This window comes from Gossypium hirsutum, chromosome A10 (assembly GCF_007990345.1).
Source record: "Gossypium hirsutum isolate 1008001.06 chromosome A10, Gossypium_hirsutum_v2.1, whole genome shotgun sequence".
In the NCBI taxonomy this organism is placed as follows: domain Eukaryota; kingdom Viridiplantae; phylum Streptophyta; class Magnoliopsida; order Malvales; family Malvaceae; genus Gossypium; species Gossypium hirsutum.
The window spans coordinates 90,438,458-90,458,497 of NC_053433.1; the positions used below are offsets into that span (position 1 = coordinate 90,438,458).

The following is a 20,040-nucleotide window of genomic DNA, read 5'->3' on the forward strand; positions in this document are numbered from 1 at the left end:
ACTCAACGAGTTCGGAACTCAAATATCCTAGTGACATGTCACTTGTATTCTAATCTATTCCTAAGGTTCAAATGGGCTTTTTCCTCGATCTCACATCTTTTTCGTCTTCCACGGAATATCGGAACCGATACTCGGTGATAGTTCATACTCATCAAGTAATTCACATAATTACATATTATTCAACAATAATCACAAAACATAACATTTCATGATAATAATAAGCATCATATCATATAAACAACATTAAATTGCTCAAAATGACAATTATGTTACTACATTTACACATGAACTTACCTCGATACAAAATTATTAGCAATCGAGCCTATTCTTCGTAAACTTTATTTTTCCCTTGATCGCGACTTGAATCTCGTTTCTCTTGATCTATAATACCGAATTAATCTTATTTAATACATACATTCATCAAAACAGCATTGAATACGAACTTTGGAAAAATTACATTTTTGTCCCTAAGCTTTTGCATAATTACACTTTTGTCCCTAGGCTCGGGAATTAAACTTCATCCTTTATTCTTATGTTTTATGACATGCTGATCATTTTTCCCTTCTATGGCAACATCAAATTCACACTCTAACATGTACTTATGACTATTAGGTATTTTTACCGATTAAGCTCTTTTACTCATTTTCGCTTAAAACCGAGTAGCACAAGTTGTCTAACATAATTTAAAACCTCATGTTCTATCATAAAAAAACAAAATACACAAATTTCACCTATGGGTATTTTTTCAAATATGAACCCTAGGTTGAATTATTGCTAGCATAAGTTAATTTGAGCTACCGGGATTTCAAAAACATAAAAATCATTAAAAACGGGGCATGAAATCACTTACTATGAAGCTTAAAAGTTGAAGAAACCCTAGATATAGGGAGAGGTAAAATTCAGCAGCAACAATATGGAGAAGATGATCATTTTGTGTTATTTTTCCCATTTTATTTCATTTAATATACAAATGACCAAAATGCCCTTACTACTAAACTTTCCAAAACTTCCATCCATGTCCAATTTTTTTCCATAGACTTAGAAATTGGTCAAATTTCTATTTAAGACCTCCTCATTAATATTCCAAAGCAATTTCATACTAAAAACTCCTAGAATGCAAATTTTGCAAATTATTCGATTTAGTCCCTAATTTCAATTAAAGCACTTTAGGCATAGGATTTCATCACGAAATTTTCACACAATCATGAAATCATATCATAAACATCAAAATAATTATAAAATAATTATTTCTATCCCGAATTTGTGGTCACAAAACCACTATTCCTATTGGGCCCTAATTCGGGATATTACAACTCTCCCCCTTTTAAGGATTTTCGTCCTCGAAAATCTTACCGGTAAACAGGTGTGGGTATTTGTTTCTCATAGTTTCCTCAGGTTCCCATGTAGTCTCTTCTACCTCGTGCTTTTGCCACAATACTTTCACGAGAGTGACACTTTTATTTCTTAGTTGCTTGACCTCTCGATCTAAAATCTTTATCGGTTCTTCTTCGTAAGTCATATCTGGTTGTAGTTTAATTTCTGTCGGTGAAATTATATGTGAGGGATCCGAACGATACCGACGTAGCATAGATACGTGGAACACATCATGCATCTTCTGTAATTCAGGTGGTAATGCTAGCCGATAAGCTACTGGTCCAATTCTTTCAATTACTTCATACGGTCCAATAAAACGCAGTCTTAACTTACCCTTCCATCCAAATCTAAGGACTTTCTTCCATGGAGACACTTTCAAAAATACCTTATCACGAACTTGAAACTCGATTTCTTTTCGTTTCAAATCCCCAACTACCTTGAAATTCCAATACGCAACATCTGAGCATGTCTTCAAGAATCTGAATTACTCTCTCTGATTGTCCATCAGTTTATGGATGAAAGGTAGTGCTGAAATTTAATTTCGTACCTAATGCCTCTTGCAACTTTTACCAAAACCGTGAAGTAAATCTCGGATCTTTATCCAAAATGATTGACAAAGGTATTCCATGAAGTCTAACAATCTCACGAATATACAATTTAGCCAACTTATTAAGAGAATAATCCGTACGTACCGAAATAAAATGAGCCGATTTAGCCAGTCTGTCAACTATTACCCAGATGGCATTTTTCTTCCCCGGAGTTAATGGAAACCCTGATACAAAATCCATAGTAATCCGATTCCATTTCCATTCAGGAACCATGATAGATTGGATTAATTCCGAAGGTGCTTGGTGTTCAGCTTTCACTTGTTGACAAACTAAGCACTTTGATACAAACTCGGAAATATCTCTTTTCATTCCACTCTACCAGTACATTTTCTTTAAGTCATTATACATTTTTGTACTGCCCGGATGAATCGCCAAACAACTATTATGTGCTTCATGCAAAATCTTTTGAATCAACTCATCATTTTTCGGTACACAAATCCAGTTTTTAAACATCAAGCAACCATCAGAACCAATTCTGAAATCTGATCCCGTATCAGCTTCACACTGCTTTCTCTTGGCTTGCAAATCTTGATCATTTTTCTGAGCTTCACAAATCTCTTGTAAAAACATCGGTCTTGCTCTTAACTCTGCTAGAATCGAACCATCATCTGATACTTTTAACCGAGTGTTCATAGCTCTCAAAGCAAATAGCAACTTTCTGCTTAAAGCATCGGCAACCACATTCGCTTTTCCCGGATGGTAATCAATAACAAGCTCGTAATATTTCAATAACTCCAACCATCTTCACTGTCTCAAATTCAAGTCTTTTTGTGACATCAAGTACTTAAGACTTTTGTGGTCGGTATATACTCAGCACTTTTCACCATACAAATAATGTCGCCAAATCTTCAAAGCAAACACTATAGCAGCCAATTCCAAATCATGAGTCGGATAATTGTTTTCGTGAGATTTTAACTGCCTCGAAGCATAGGCCACCACTTTTCCTTCTTGCATAAGTACACATCCTAAGCCATTTCGAGAAGCATCACTAAACACCACAAATTCTTTACCTGATTCGGGTTGTACCAACACTGGTGCTTCAGTTAATAACTTTTTCAATTCTTCAAAACTCTATTGACATTCTTCCGTCCATTCAAATTTAAGATCCTTTTGGAGTAGTCTAGTCATAGGAGCAACAATCATAGAAAATCTATTTACAAACCGCCGATATTATCCAGCTAGCCCCAAGAAACTTCTAACCTCGGTTACATTTTTCGGTGGTTTCCAATCAACAATGGCTGAAATTTTACTAGGATCAACCCGTATACCATCACCTGAAACAATGTGACCTAAAAATCCAACTTCCCGAAGCCAAAATTCACTTTTACTAAACTTAGCATACAACTGCTTATCTCTCAAAGTTTGCAAAACTATCCTCAAGTGTTCAGCATGTTCTGTCTCCTCTTTTGAATAAATTAAGATGTCATCTATAAACACCACAACAAATTTGTCCAAGTATGGCCGAAATATGCGATTCATTAAATCCATAAACACAGCAGGAGCATTTGTCAACCCGAATGGCATAACTAAAAATTCATAATGACCGTACCTTGTTCTAAAAGCAATTTTAGGCACATCCGGCTCTTTTACTCGCAGCTGGTAGTACCCAGATCTCAAGTCAATTTTGAAAACCATGTCGCTTCTTTTAGCTGATCAAACAAATCATTAATTCTTGGCAACGAATACTTGTTTTTGATTGTCACCTTATTTAATTGTTGATAGTCAACACACAATCTCATAAAACCATCCTTCTTTTTCACAAATAACAGGGGAGCACCCCAAGTTGAAAAACTCGGTCTCACAAAGCCTTTATTAGTCAACTTTTGCAACTGCGACTTTAATTCTTTCAACTCTACTAGTGCCATTTTATATGGAGCAATCAAGATCGGAGCTGTTCCCGGTATCAAATCAATACCAAATTCTACTTCCCTGATTGGAGGCAAACCCGACAATTCTTCTGGAAATAGGTATGCAAATTCACACACAACCGACATTGATTCAACTTTCTTTTCAACTTCTTTTGTATTAATAACATACGCCAAATAAGCTTCATAACCCTTTCTCAAATATCTCTGAGTCGAAATCGAAGAAATCATACTAGATAATGCCTCTGATTTATCTGGTTCAACCCGCAGAATTTCACCACTTTCACACTTTAATTCTATAACCTTTTCTTTGCAATTTACTATAGCATCATGCAATGTCAACCAATCCATACCCAAAATAACATCAAATTCATCAAACGACAACAACATCAAGTCGGCCAGAAAGTAATGACCCCGAATCATTAAAGGGCATTTCTTGCATACTTTATCAACTATCACACATTTGCCTAACGAATTCGACACTCTAATCATAAATTCTGTGTTCTCAACAGGTATATTCATACTAGACACCAATTTCATGCACACATATGAATGAGTAGAACCAAGATCAATCAAAGCAATAACATTAACATCATAAAGAGAAAATATACCAGTAATCACGTCGGGTGATGAAGTATCTTCACGTGCCTTTATAGCATAAGTTCTAGCTGGAGCCCTTGCTTCAGATTTAGCTACTGAATCTCTGGTTAATTCTTGCTGCTTGCTTCATTTCTAGCTTTTCTCGAATATCTTCCCCTCGAGTCTGTACCACTAGCTTTTACACTCTGAAAATTTTCTTTCTCAGCTCTCTCTGGGCAGTCTTTAATAAAATGATTCGGAGAACCACACCGAAAACATTCATTCGCTCTACATGGGCCAAAATGATTTCTGTCACACCGCTAGCACTCAGGCTTAACGAATCTTGTATTTCCCACACTAGCCGTAGAAGTAGTCTGAGATTTAGGACCCACATTTTGCTTCTTAAAATTTCCATATGATTGTCCAGCCAAAACCTGTGAATGAGGATTCATATTTCTAGATTTCCTGGATTGCTATGAGAATGAACTACTCGTCTGTCTTTTCTTCCAATTCCTAGTCTCAGCCTCTACTTTTTTCTTCTCTTTCAGTAGTTCTTCAGCCTTGCAAGCTCGATCAACTAGTACTACCATTTCTTTTAATTCAAGAATCCCAACAAATACTTTGATATCTTCATTGAGTCCGTCTTCAAATCATCTGCACATTTTAGCTTCTGTAGGAATATATTCTCTAGCATACTTACTCAACCTGACGAACTCCCTTTCGTATTTAGTAACTATCATGTTCCCCTGCTTTAATTCAAGAAACTCTTTACGCTTCTGATCAATAAATCTTTCACTGATGTATTTTTTCCGAAATTCTTCTTGAAAGAACTCCGAAGTTATTTTCTCTTTCGGTACTACTGAAGTCAATGTCTTTCACCAATGATAAGCTGAATCCCTCAACAATGATATAGCACATTTTAAGCATTCCTCAGGTGTACAAGACAATTCATCAAATACTCGAATAGAATTCTCAAGCCAAAACTCTGCTTTCTCGGTATCATCATCAATATTTGCCTTGAATTCTTCGGCCCCTGGAGTTCTGTGAAATTTCATCAGATCTACAGCTTGACGCATCAGGGGTACAGGTTGAGGAATCGGGGGAGGTGGGGGAGGTTGTGCATTCGGGTTCGTACGAACGAACTCAGTATACCAGGCACTCATCATCTGGAGAAAGGCTTCCCAAGCCCCTTCTCCTCCTTCTTGACCAATAATGGGAGGTGGATTTTCAGTTTGCACCGCCCCTTCAGTCGGAGCTGGTGCATTCTTCTCTACATCATCAGCCGCAACTGGATTGGGATCCATTTACTATAAAAAAATAATTTAAAAGGTCAGAAGTCGTCACACTATCACAATATATATATGGCATGTATAGCAAAACCCGTACATACAAAAAATTAGTCCGAGAACTGACTAAACCTGCTCTGATACCACCAAATGTAACGCCCCGTACCCGAGCCTTCGTCGGAGTCGAACACGAGGTGTTAACGGGCTTAATTCATTACTTAAACAGCTCAAACAATTTATTTTTAAAATTTCAGGTCAAGCTGGCAATCTGCATCACAGTCACTTAAAAATTCATATCTCGAGTTCCAAAAATTGAAATCTAATTCCGTAACATTTTCCTGAAACTAGACTCATACATCTATTTACTAATTTTTTTCTATAATTTTTGGTCAAGCCAATTAGTACATTTTATTAGTTAAAGTCTCCCCTGTTTTAGGGTTCGACTACTCTGACCCTTGTGTATTACGAATCAGATATCTCCCTGTACAGGGTTTTAATGACTATGCTGTTTGTTTATTATAAAACTATACCTAATAAGGATTTCATGCATGTAAGATGAAACTCCTAATTGGTTTTTTACAATTTATAGTGAATTTTTAAAGTCAGAACAGGGGATACAGAGATCACTCTGACCCTGTTCCACCAAAACTTAAATATCTCACAAAATATAACTCATATACCTTTTTTGTTCCATCCATATGAAAATAGACTCATCAAGCTTCAATTTTGTAACTTACTCATCATTTAATCACTGCTGCTATCAAATTCTGTTTTATGGCAAATTTTACTTTACTATAGATTTTCATGGACTAAATAGCATTTTAAACATACATAACATCAAATATGACTTAGATTGGCCATTCCAATGGCTAATCATTTGCAAACCCTTTTCTTTCCAAACCATAGCCATATCATAAGATCATTTATACAAAGTGAGTATTTTGCCATACATGCCACATTCAAAATACACAAGCCATTTTACCAATTTAGGCCTTCGGATAGTGTGGACGAATCTTCGACCTATCCCCATTCTCAAGCCGGCTTGTCAACAACTACAATGAATGAAAGGGAGGGGGTAAGCATAAATGCTTAGTAAGTTCACATGCAAATAACAAGTAACATAGTCATGAAATTCCACATAAAACATCATTTGCATAAACAACACCAAGACATTCATGTTTCATTTGCATTTAATATCTTTCTACGATTTCATCATACCAAGTTCTGAACCCAAGGATTTAAACACATACCCGTCAAATTTTCTCATTCACCACACTTACCAATATGTCACCTTTGTTTTTGGCATTCTTCTCATTCACTTAAGATTCACCCGTTGAACACATCCAAATATAATTCGAATACGCGGATTTCATGAACGTAAATGCCATATCCGCAGCTAGACAAACTCAATAGCCTGCGGAACTTATGTAGCCAAGCTACCATGTAACCCGCCCATAAGTGAACTCGGACTCAACTCAACAAGCTCGGGCGTTCGTATCCATAAGTGAACTCGGACTCAACTCAACGAGTTCGGATGCCTAGTTACAACTCACGAACTCGGACTCAACTCAATGAGTTCAGAACTCAAATATCCTAGTGACATGTCACTTGTATTCTAATCTATTCGTTCAAACGGGCTCTTTCCTCGATCTCACATCTTTTCCGTCTTCCACGGAATATCGAAATCGATACTCGGTGATAGTTCATACTCATCAAGTAATTCACATAATTACATATTATTCAACAATAACCACAAAACATAACATTTCATGATAGTAATAAGCATCATATCATATAAACAACATTAAATTGCTCAAAATGACAATTATGTTACTACATTTACACATGAACTTACCTTGATACAAAATTATTAGCAATCGAGCCTATTCTTCGTAAACTTTATTTTTCCCTCGATCGCGACTTGAATCTCGTTTCTCTTGGTCTATAATGCCGAATTAATCTTACTTAATACATACATTCATTGTAACACCCCGAATTTGGGCCTAGAAGTATTGGGCCTTGAGTGGGGGTCCGTAAGGAGGTTGTATATAGGTATTTAATTGTGCAATGAAATGAAACAATTAAATGTTTGCTTTAGTGGTTAATGGCTTTGAGAAGTGTTGGAGAAATCTTGGGTTTAAACTTGGGCTTTAGCAAAAATTTTGGTATTAAGTGAAAAAAAAACCTGCATGCTTGGATGAGGGCCTTTTAAATTATTGTGGTAAATAAATGACACAAGAAAGCATGTAGTCTAGTGGTTGTGGCGTCATTAAGGTTGTATGGGAGCCTGGGTTCAAGCCTTGGCTCTTGCGATTTATTTTGGTTTTTTTAGGGAACCTGGACTTTGGCCTTTAGACCTTATAATTAATTGGGGATAAAATATGACACAAACAGCCTTGTGGTTTAATGGCAAGTAGCGTGTGGAGCATCTGAGGGGAGGCATGGGTTCGAATCCCATGGCAAGCAAGGAGCATTTATTTTGCTAGCAGGGGGCGGCAAGAGTTGGTGTTGAATTTAAATTCTGATGTTGGAGGGATCCCACATCGGGAAGCTAACATAAGAGTGGATGCGAAGCTGGCTTTAAATAGAGAGAACCATGAGGAGAGTAAAGGTACCTTTCTTGGCTGATCCCTTTCGCTGTATGGCGTGCTCGTTTGGGTTGGGCGTCAGCTAAGAGTGCTCGTAGCGTGGATTAACTCCAGTCGCCAATCAGGTGTGTATTTCTCACTACTCTAGCTGTAGGATGGCTACTTCGGGCCGCGATAGGCCGAAAGGGGCTATGTGGGCCCAATGGGCCTACGGGCCCAATTGGATAAATTGTTTGATTGTGTAGTAAATATTGGACTAGGCTAGGTGAATCTCATATCTGTGGCTAGATTTGGGTTAAAAGGGCCACACGAGCGTATGGGCCCATTTGGGTTGAGAAAGGGCTTTAGGCCCATTCGTATTGTTATCCCTATTTAAAATACTTTAGTTTACCAAATTACCAAAATACCCTTGGCTTGTAAAATTACCAAAATACCCTTGGTTTTCAAAATTACCCAAATACCCCTGGTTTGTAAAATTACTAAAATACTCTTGGTTTATAAAATCACCAAAATACCCCTAGTTTGTAAAATTACCAAAATACCCTTGGTTTATAAAATTACCAAAATACCCCTGGTTTGTAAAATTACCAAAATACCTCTGATTTGTGAAATTACTAAAATACCCTCAACCTGTAAAATTACTGAAATACCCTCTACTTGTAAAATAACCATAGTACCCTCGATTTACAGAATTACTGTTTTACCTCGATTTACAAAATTATCGGTTTACCCTCAATTTACAAAATTACCATTTTACCCTCGATTTATAGAATTACCATTTTACCCTCGATTTATAGAATTACTATTTTACCCTCGATTTACAAAATTACCATTTTACCCTCAGTTTATAAAATTACCGTTTTACCCTCGATTGTGAAATTACTGAAATACCCTTGTAGGATAGAATTACCAAAATACCCTTAGTTTGTAAAATTACCAAAATACCCTTAGTTTGTAAAATTATCGAAATACCACTGGTTTGTGAAATTATCGAAATACCCTCAATTTGTAAAATTACCAAAATACCCCTGATTTACAAAATTTCAGAAATACCCTTGACTTTTTTTAAAAAATTATAGGAATACCATTGGTTTTACAAAATTACTAAAATACCCTTGGTTTGTAGATTTACCAAAACACTCTTGTAGGATGAAATGACTAAAATACCCCTAATAGGTAAAAAGACCGTAAAGCCCCTGTAGGGTAAAGTGACCGTAATACCCTTGTATGGTAAAATGACGAATATGCCCTTATGTTCCGTATGACTGATGTGCTTAGGATTTACATATATTGATATTGGATTAGTTAAGTTTGAGTGACAGGTGGTGGTTATTGTAGGTGATTGATTATGGAAACGTTTCAACTTCAACCCATAACAGGTGTATACTAACCCTCGTAGTAGCTTAGATTAATATCTGCTGAGAAGCTGAAATGCTAAAATACCGGCATTTCGAGAACTTGTAATGTTGTGTGTGGGTATAGATACGATAAATATGATAAGATTGGTGTTTGGATCGATGGAACGGGTAAGAAATCAATTTTGTGCACGATGGTAAGTTGGGCCTCAATGGGCAGGAATTGGGCCAAATAGGCTTTTGGGCCCATTTGGGTAAAATTGATAGAAAATGGAATTTGGAAAAGTTGCATGTTAACACGGTTAGTATTGTTGTAAAATTTGGGTTAAGCAGGCTTAGTGGGCTAAATCAGCATTCATAGGGCCCATTAGGGGTTTTGGGCCTAAAAGCCCGAATTTGATAAGTGGGTTAAAGATCATTGTTTAAACACTCAGAAATATTGACGATTGTAATGAACATGAAAAACCCTAATTTTTTGGTAAAATTACGAAAATACCCTTATAATATGAAAAATGACTGTTTTGCCCTTGTGGGCAAGTGACTGACTTGGACTGTGTGGTTGATGGATTTGATTGTGAATATATGTTGGTGATATGAATGACTTGACTGTGATGGTTTGATTCAAATATGGGCATGACATTCTGCATACATGACATGTTGCATGGGTTGGGTTTTATAAATGGAGGAAGTGCTAAAAAGGCTATGCCCCAGTTTACCGAAGAGGGCTTTGCCCCAGTTTATCAAAAAGGGCTTTGCCCCAGTTATTAAAAGAGGCTAGGCCTCCAGTTATATGATAAAGCAGCTATGCTGCCAGTGGAGAGTTTGGTTGGGTGGGTTGAGTTATTCCCCACATGGTGTGTTGGTTGGTACGGGTGGAGAGTAGCGGATGGTGGGTTGAGTAGTCTCCCCAAATGGGCTTGCATACATTCATTGATATTACATGTGATATTGAAATGGGCCTATGGGCCATACCGCTTACAGTAAAGGCTTCGACCCTGTGATATGATTTATGAAAAGGCTTCGGCCCAGTGATATGATTTATGAAAAGGCTTCGGCCCAGTATATGTCGAGATTGAATTAGGGCTTAGGCCATATTGCTACTGTTTAAGGGCTAAGGCCCAGACTTTACTATTACTGAATAGGGCTTTGGCCCAGATTGTACTGACACTGTGTTATTCACTGTTTGTTTGTTGTTGGGGATTACACACTGAGTTTTCGTAAACTCACCCTGTTTCTAACTGTGCAGGTAATCCCTAAGCTTAGATGGTTTGGAGCTGCGAGGGACTCGGAGATGGCCACACTACTGTTTCTGTTTCTTTTAATTACAATAAGTAGCCGATTTATTTCTTTATAAGTTTTATCTTATTAATATTATTATTTGGTTTTGGGTTGTAATAAGGCCATTTTAATTATTTTTCTAGGATTATTTTATTTTATACCCTATATTTTACTGATAACAATCCAAAATGAGTTAGACTTAGGGCGCGTTTCCAAAATGATAATTGTTTTCAAAATAACACAATGATACAATTAATCGGTTTATCAAAAATATCTACTTAAATGAATTCCAACTCGTTTTTCTCAAAACCTAACCTAGCACCAAAGTGTGGCAATGGTTGTGGGCATGTCTAGGATTGGATCCAATCAAGAGCTTGGTACTTAAGCAGCCTTCATGGCTCACCTCCTCTGTTTCGGATACCTACTTGGTGCACAGCTTCCATTCACTTTATTAACTTAGCAAAGACTATCTTTTAAAACACTAAGAAGGACGTTGAAAGAGGCATGGGTTTTCTTAAAAACTTCAATGTGACACGTCGGATCCGGCCATAACGTCTGGGCCGGGTTTGGGGTGTTACATTCATCAAAACAACATTTAATATGAACTTTGGCAAAATTACATTTTTGCCCCTAAACTTTTGCATAATTACACTTTTTCCCCTAGGCTCAGGAATTAAACTTCATCCTTTATTCTTATGTTTTATGACATACTGATCATTTTTCCCTTCTATGGCAACATCAAATTCACACTCTAACATGTACTTATGACTGTTAGGTATTTTTACCGATTAAGCTCTTTTACTCATTTTCGCTTAAAACCGAGTACCACAAGTAGTCTAACATAATTTAAAACCTCATATTCTATCATAAAACACCAAAATACAAAATTTCAGCTATGGGTATTTTTCCAAATATGAACCCTAGGTTGAATTATTGCTAGCATAAGTTAATTCGAGCTACCAGGATTTCAAAAACATAAAAATCATTAAAAACGGGGCATGAAATCACTTACTATGAAGCTTAAAAGTTGAAGAAACCCTAGCTATGGGGAGAGGAAAATTCGGCAGCAACAATATGGAGAAGATGATCATTTTGTGTTATTTTTCCCATTTTATTTCATTTAATAAACAAATGACCAAAATGCCCTTACTACTAAACTTTCCAAAAATTCTATCCATGTCCAATTTTTTGTCCATAGACTTAGAAATTGGTCAAATTCTATTTAAGACCTCCTCATTAATATTCCAAAGCAATTTCATACTAAAAACTCCTAGAATGCAAATTTTGCAAATTATTCGATTTAGTCCCTAATTTCAATTTAAGCATTTTAGGCATAGGATTTCATCACGAAATTTTCACACAATCATGAAATCATATCATAAACATCAAAATAATTATAAAATAATTATTTCTATCCCGAATTTGTGGTCACGAAACCACTATTCCGATTAAGCCCTAATTCTGGATATTACATTCTGACGTTCTCCGGTCCTCGAGTTAGCTTGGCGAAACTATAAGAAAGGAAAAGGAAAAGGGGTAAGCATAATGCTAAGTAAGTTCACATGCAAATAAAATGCAACTTAAAAAAACATAAATCATGCATTTAACATAACGAACATAACTTTACGTTTTATCAAATCTCATGAACTTACTTCTCATATATATATGTATACATGTTCTTACCACAAGCTCATCATATTTCATGTCATTCACATGAGTTCAATGTACATACCTATGCCACTTGCACATAATAACTTACTTTCTTGTCTTGATGCAATCAGTAAGATTTCTTATTGAACTTCTCTTGAACTACCCATTAAACACTCAGAATACTATCAGACACATCCGAAACTTACACCTAAGTGCCTCATATGTAGCCAATGCTACTCCATATCTCAGACCACATGTTGTTCACTTATGAGCTACTCACGGAACTACTCATACAGGCCGTCAGGTATCTACAACACATGCCGGACTACCTCGCCATTAATAGCATATACGAGGCCAGTACTCGGACGCCAAAACATGTGTCATGCATATCACGAACTCAGACCACAACTCAATGAGTTCGGATGTCACATATATCATAAACTCAGACACAACTCAATGAGTTTAGATTACATAATTCCTAGTGACATGTCACTTGTATCCTAAACTATTCCTAAAGTTCAAACGGGATTCTTCGATACCACATTTCTATAGAACTTGCTCATAATGTCGATTTCAATGCTCATAGCTCCAATCACATATTCATGGAGAAATCAAAGCATAATTCATGATACATTTAGGCAATAAACACATGATACAACATCACATTAAATATGTATGTACTTACCATACATGCAATATTAAAACATTTAAAGTATGGTACATGTTGCATTATTTGCAAATGAACTTACCTCGGTACAAAAATGATAGAAACGAGCCTAATCCTTGTAAACCTTGTTCTTCCCCCGATCAAAACCCGAATCACTTTTTTCTTGATCTATAATGTCAAATTTAACTTTTTCAATACACATATTACTCATATCGACTCAAAACATATACTTTGGTAAAATTACCTTTTTACCCCTAGCTTTTCACTTATTTACAGTTTAGTCCCTAGGCTCGTAAAATGAAATGCATGCAATTTCTTGGTTATCCAAGCCTAGCCGATTCATATTCTATCTTATATCAGCCCACATTTCCCTTTATTTCACCTTTCTATTGCTCATTTTTACATCTTTTACAAACAAGTCCTTTTTAGGTGTTTTCACTAAAAATCACTTAGCAAAAGATGTTTATCACACATCAAACATTCATATTCCTCCATTAAACATCAAAATACAACCATGTTACACATGGGTCAAATTTCATGAATGAACCCTAGCTCAAAATAATGGTTGGAATGGATAGATCATGCTTCAAGGACTTCAAAAAATGCAAAGAAGGTCAAAAACGGGGCTAGGGAGCACTTACAATCAAGCTTGAAAAGTTGAAAACCCTAGCTATGGAACCCTTGTAAAATTTGGCTATGGAATGAAGAAGATGGACAAGATTTTCACTTCATTTTCCTTTTTTTTTCCTTTTATTTACCAAATGACAAAAATGCCCTTAAGGCCTTTCTTTCAAATTTTTCCTATTCATGCCCATTTTTTGTCCAATTTTTTAGAACTTGGTCTAATTTCTATTTAAGGACCTCTAATTAATAATCCAATGCAATTTCATGCTTAAAGATTCTAGAACACAAGTTTTGCAACTTATTCAATTTAGTCCCTATAGTCAAATTGGACATCTTAGGAATAAAATTTATTCATGAAAATTTCACAAAAGCATGCAATCATATCTGGGACAATCAACTAATCATAAAATAATCATTTTTATTTTAGATTTGTGGTCTCAAAACTACTATTCTGACTAGACCCTAATTCGGGATGTTATAAAAATAGTTTAATGATAGTTTGTATATGTGAAATTTGCATGATTAATTTGGGACATGATAAATGTTGTGAGTATGATAGTGGATGGTATTGTATTGATATTTATTAGTCTTGATTGTGGATGTTTGATTTCCCAAATATGCTACGTTATATGACATCAAAGTTGTGAAAGGTTTTGTGCAAATGACGGTGGCAAATGGCTTGGTAAATAACCTTTATTTTGTCCACAAGGGTAGACACAGGGCATTTGTCTAGGCCGTGTGTGACACACGGTCTACCCCATGGGCGTGCGTTCTGCCCGTGTGTCCCCTGCACCTTAATTTTGAGAAACAGAGTGCTCAGAGTTGAGTACACGGGCAGAGACATGGGTGTGTGTCTCAGCTGTGTGGATGGCACGGCATCAAACACGGGAGTGTGCCCTAGCCATGTCAAGTTTGCACCTATTTTGTGAAAATTAATTTTCCACACGACCTAACACACGGGCGTGTGACTTGGCCGTGTGATTTCAATTTTTTCATGTGTTAGAAGTCAAAGAGTTACACGGGGTCTAGACACGAACGTGTGAGACCATACGGCCTGACCACAAGGGTGTGTCCCTTATCCACATGTGCGTGTGACCCCTATTTAGTGGAAAAATTTTATAAGTTTTATAAAATTTTCCCGAGTTGTCGATTTTAGTCCCGAACACTTACAAAGTATGTTTTTGGCCACCAGGCTCGTACTAGGGACTTTATGATTGAATGTGAATGGTTTTAATTTGGACGAAAATTTTATGATTCGGAATTGTGTGAATACTTATGTGGTAAGTCCGGCATTGAATGTGGGTAAGGGGTGTTACACTAATTCCATCTGCTAAAATAATACGCCCCAAAAATACAACCTCTGATAACCAGGATTCACATTTGCTAAACTTTCCATATGATATGTTGCTCACGTTCATATTCAGACTTCGAATAGACCAAAATATCATCAATGAAAAATACCACAAATTGATCTAAATACGGTTGAAAAATAAGGTTTATGAGATCCAAAAATTTTGCCGGACCTTTTGTCAATCCAAATGGCATTACTAAAAATTCATAATGCCCATACTGTGTTCAGAATGTCGTCTTCAGTACATCACTTTCTTTCACCTTCAGTTGATAATAACCCGATCTCAAATCAATCTTTGAAAAGATAAAAGCTCCCTTTAGTTGATCAAATAAATCATCAGAACGGGGTAACGGATATTGATTCTTAATCGTCACCTTATTCAATTTCCTATAATCACTACAGAGTCGAATCAAACCATCTTTCTTTTTAACAAAAAGCACTGGAGCTCCTCAAGTTGAAGTACTAGGACGTATAAAACCATGGTCCAATAAATCCTGTAGTTGCACCTTTAATTCTTTCAACTCTGTAGGTGACATATGATATGGGGATATTGACACTGGAGCTATACCAAGATATACTTCAATTGTAAATTCAACCTCCCGATTTCATGATAATCTTGGTTATTTTTCAGGAAATACATGAGGAAATTCACAAACTGTTCTAATTTTACTACAGTGACTTTCAACAGAATCTAAATTAATAACATAAGCCAGAAAAGCTGTACAACCTTGATGGAGAAGTTTATTAGCCTGGATCGCTGAAATGATATGAGTTGACCCACTGGTTCGAATACCATTTACCTCAATCTTATGCCCATTTTCACTGTGAACAATAAAATTCTTTTTACAACAATTTAGAATCACCCCATGCTCTAAAAGCCAATCCATTCCCAAAATTATATCAAAATCGCCAAATGGCATTATCAACAAATCAATAGGGAAGGTTATATTCCGTATCATTAATGGACATCTCCTACAAACTTGATCCACTAGCACAGTTTGCCCCAATTGACTACAAACTACTATTGATACTCTAGACATTTCAGATTATAAACTTCACGACTCAACCAATTTTATATTAACATATGAATGTGAAGATCTCGGATCTAGTAAAGCATAAATAGGTTTCAAATGCGATAAAAATATACCTGTCGCCACATCATTTGCATCACCCTCTTCATGGGTGTGTACAAAATATACTCGAGCTGGTACCCTGGCTTCTGATTGTTAAGTAGCAACATCATTTCCTTTTCTAGCACCACCCCTAGAAAAATAACCATTTCGACCTGATCCACGACTTCTAGAAATAGGCATAGATCTCTGAGAAGTAACAGGTGTAGCATTCTCATTTTTCAGAAATCTCTAACAAAATGCTCTGTAGATCCACATCGAAAATAGCCCCGAGTCAATCTCCAAGATTCACCTCGATGCTTTTTCCTACAATGTTCACAATTCAGAATCTCAGTATCTTGAGATGGACCTCGTACACTACCTGTAGAAACTGTCAACTTTCTGTCACGATTTCTATCACCTCAGTCTGACTTAAGACTCGATCTCCAACTACCACGAGATTCTTTTGATCTTTTGGGTTGTAGATTTGAGTTAGCGTTTCCAGAACGTTTTCCAAACAGACAAGAATTTTTAGTCTTGTTACTTGTTCAACCATTTTTTCCCTTTCAATTAAATTTGCAAATTCTATGATCTTGTCCGATACCAGTTGCACTCATAATTCATCATGTAAATGCCATAGAAATTGCTTGCAATTGTCAGTTTTGGTTAGTACATATTCAACAGTATATCTACTAAGTCGTGAAAATTCCCGTTCACAGTCAACTACAAACATTTCACCTTATTTTAACATCAAAAACTACTATTTTCTGTCTTCAATGTACAACTCACCTACATATTTCTTTTGAAATTCTCTTTAAAAGAAATCCCAATTTACCTATTCTGCAGGTACATGTCGTGTTACTAATTCCCACCAAACATATGCTTCTCCTTGCAGTAGAGAAACAATACATAATAAACTTTCTCATGGAGTACACTCAAGTTGCTACAGAATTCTTTTTGTAGCTTCAATCTAGTTCTCAGCTGTAGAAAGATCGACTTCTTTTAAACCCAGAAATTTAGTTGTACCTGATAAACCGTAATTTATACATATTTTTATCCCATGCTTAGCACATTTATGGATGGTTTCTTCTTAGATTTGGTGAATTCGATGCTCCTAATTCTTTAATTTCATGTTTTATACTCAGGTGAGCACATGAGAATAAAAAGAGCGAGAAATGGGCCGAAAAAGGAGAAAATAGACCCACATGGGAAATCAACACGGCTTGGACTTCCTCACACGGGTAAGCCACACGTCCGTGTCCATTTGGCAGGATCGAAGCATGACTTACACGGGTAAACTACACGCCCGTGCCTATTTAACAGCCTTGACCACGGGCTAGAGCAATCGCACACGAGCGTGTCACACGGGCGTGTCCCTGATGAGCCCAAGTATAGTCCTATTTAGAAAAGGCCACTTTTGAGGGCTCTTAGGCATTCTAAAACCTATTTAAACACCTGAGGAGGCACTTAGGACACACACAGAGTAGGAGGCAAGGAATTACTCAAGGGAAGCCGATTGATCCATCTCAGAAGTCGGATTCATCGTCAAGACTAAAGATCTCCCTTCAATTTCCAGTCAGGGGTTTTGGGTTTTCTTTATGTTTTGTATTCATTATTCTTCTGAGATGTTTTCTTTTATAATTATGAACTAAACCCCCTAAGTACCTAAGGGTTTTCTTTTATAATTATGAACTAAACCCCCTAAATACCTAAGGGGAATGAAACCTAAGACGGATCTTATTATTATTATCTGAACTGTATGATAAATATTTGACTTGTTCTTAATTATGTGTTCTTAATTCTTGTATTAATATTCCAGGATATTGATTGAAGTTAATGCGCTTATTCAGAGGAGCAAAAGTCCATGTCTAAGAGTAAATTTGTCATAATTAAGCAGAGTTGATTGCACGCCTAGAGATAGGGTGATAAGATTTTGTTGGATTAGGATAAAACCTAATAAGGGGATCCATAGATCGAGTTAATGCAACAATAGGGAATTAATAAGAAAGAGATTTCAATTAATCAACCTAGGGTTAGACGTTATTAGTCTCGAGAGAGATAATAATATAACTTAGGGATTTCTACGGACCAAGTCAAATGAATAAATCTTCTGATTCAGAGTCAAATAACAAGTGAAGTCTAGGTGGATTTTTCCTTGGGTATTGTCTTAATCAATTGAGTTTTCCCAAAAGCTTTTCCCCAATTTTCTCTCTGTGCACTCTTAGTTTAGTTAACTAGTTTAGATAAACAAATCCCTTAATTTTTAGGCTAGACAATAAAAGGAAAGTAATTCTAGTACTCTTGGTTCCTTTGGGTTCGACAATCTGGTCTTGCTAAAGCTATACTACTGTTCGACAGGTACACTTGTCTTCATCATGATAATAGTTAGTTTTAAGAACGATTAATTATAAATTTTTAAAACCTGTCGCGAATATCACATATCAAGTTTTTGGCGCCGTTGCCGGGGAACTAAGATATTAGGAACACTCGATTTTTATTACTTTAGCCATTTTACTTTATTTGCAATTTAAATTTTTATTTCCTTTTCTAATTTTTCTTTTATTCGCTCCTGACAGGTTTTTATAGTGTATGACTAGAAGAAACCCGATGGGACCATTACTGTTTGATAGTGAGATCGATCGCATAGTTCGCAGAAACTGAAGAAAAATAAGGCAAAGCTTAAGATACACAGAGGAAGAACAAGAGGACGATATTCACACCACAACTAAGGAGATGGCTGAAAACCAGGAAAATCTGCTACCTCCTGCGATTGCTGCTAATTAAAATCCTGCTCCGTGTACTATGTATGATTATGCTAAACCTTCTTTAACAGGAACTGAATCGTGCATAGTTAGGCCTGCTGTTGCTGCAAATAATTTTGAACTAAAACCTAACACCATTCAAATGATCCAATAGTTTGTTCAATTTGATGGTTTGTAGGACGAGGACCTAAACGTTCATTTGGCGAATTTCTTAGAGTTTTGCAACACTTTTAAAATCAATGGCGTTTCTGATGATGCCATTTGCTTTTGGTTATTTCTTTTTTCATTGAGGAACAAAGCTAAACAGTGGTTGAACTCGTTCCCACGAGGGTCAATCACTACTTGGGAAGAAATGACCAAAAAATTTTTATTAAAATATTTTTAACTGGCTAAAACAACCAAATTACGTAATAATATCTCTTCTTTTGTGCAGATAGATTTAGAAACACTCTATGATGCATGGGAGAGATACAAGGACCTTTTAAGAAGATGCCCTTACTATGGGTTACCACTCTGGCTACAAGTTCAAATGTTTCACAATGGACTGAATCCCTCGACTAGACAGATGTTTGATGCAGCTGCTGGAGGAACTATCAATAATAAGACACCTGAGGATGCTTATGAATTTATAGAAGAGATGTCACTGAATAATTATCAGTGGCAAGTCATGAGAACAAAACCAACAAAAATAGCCAACATTTTTAACGTCGATTCGGTCACCATGCTCTCTAATCATGTAGAACTTTTGAATAGAAAAATTGATGGTTTTCTTGGTTCTTCACAGGTTTACCTAGTAATGCAGTGCGAAGCAAGTGGAGGTGGATCAAGCAATTCAGAATACCCACCTTATGGCCACAACATAGAGAATGAGCAGTTAAATTACATGGGTAATAATCCTTGATCTCAAAATAATCCTTATAGTAACACTTACAATACAGGTTGGA

The 20,040-nt window shown here is 36.3% G+C and overlaps 1 non-coding gene across 1 annotated transcript; it reads right to left on the reverse strand.

Annotated features, from left to right (window-relative positions):
- Nucleotides 1–19,496: 19,496 nt before the first annotated feature.
- On the reverse strand, nt 19,497–19,603 carry LOC121209242 (small nucleolar RNA R71). Its single transcript, XR_005904359.1, has one exon. It is a non-coding gene; the product is annotated as a small nucleolar RNA R71 (small nucleolar RNA).
- Nucleotides 19,604–20,040: the final 437 nt, after the last annotated feature.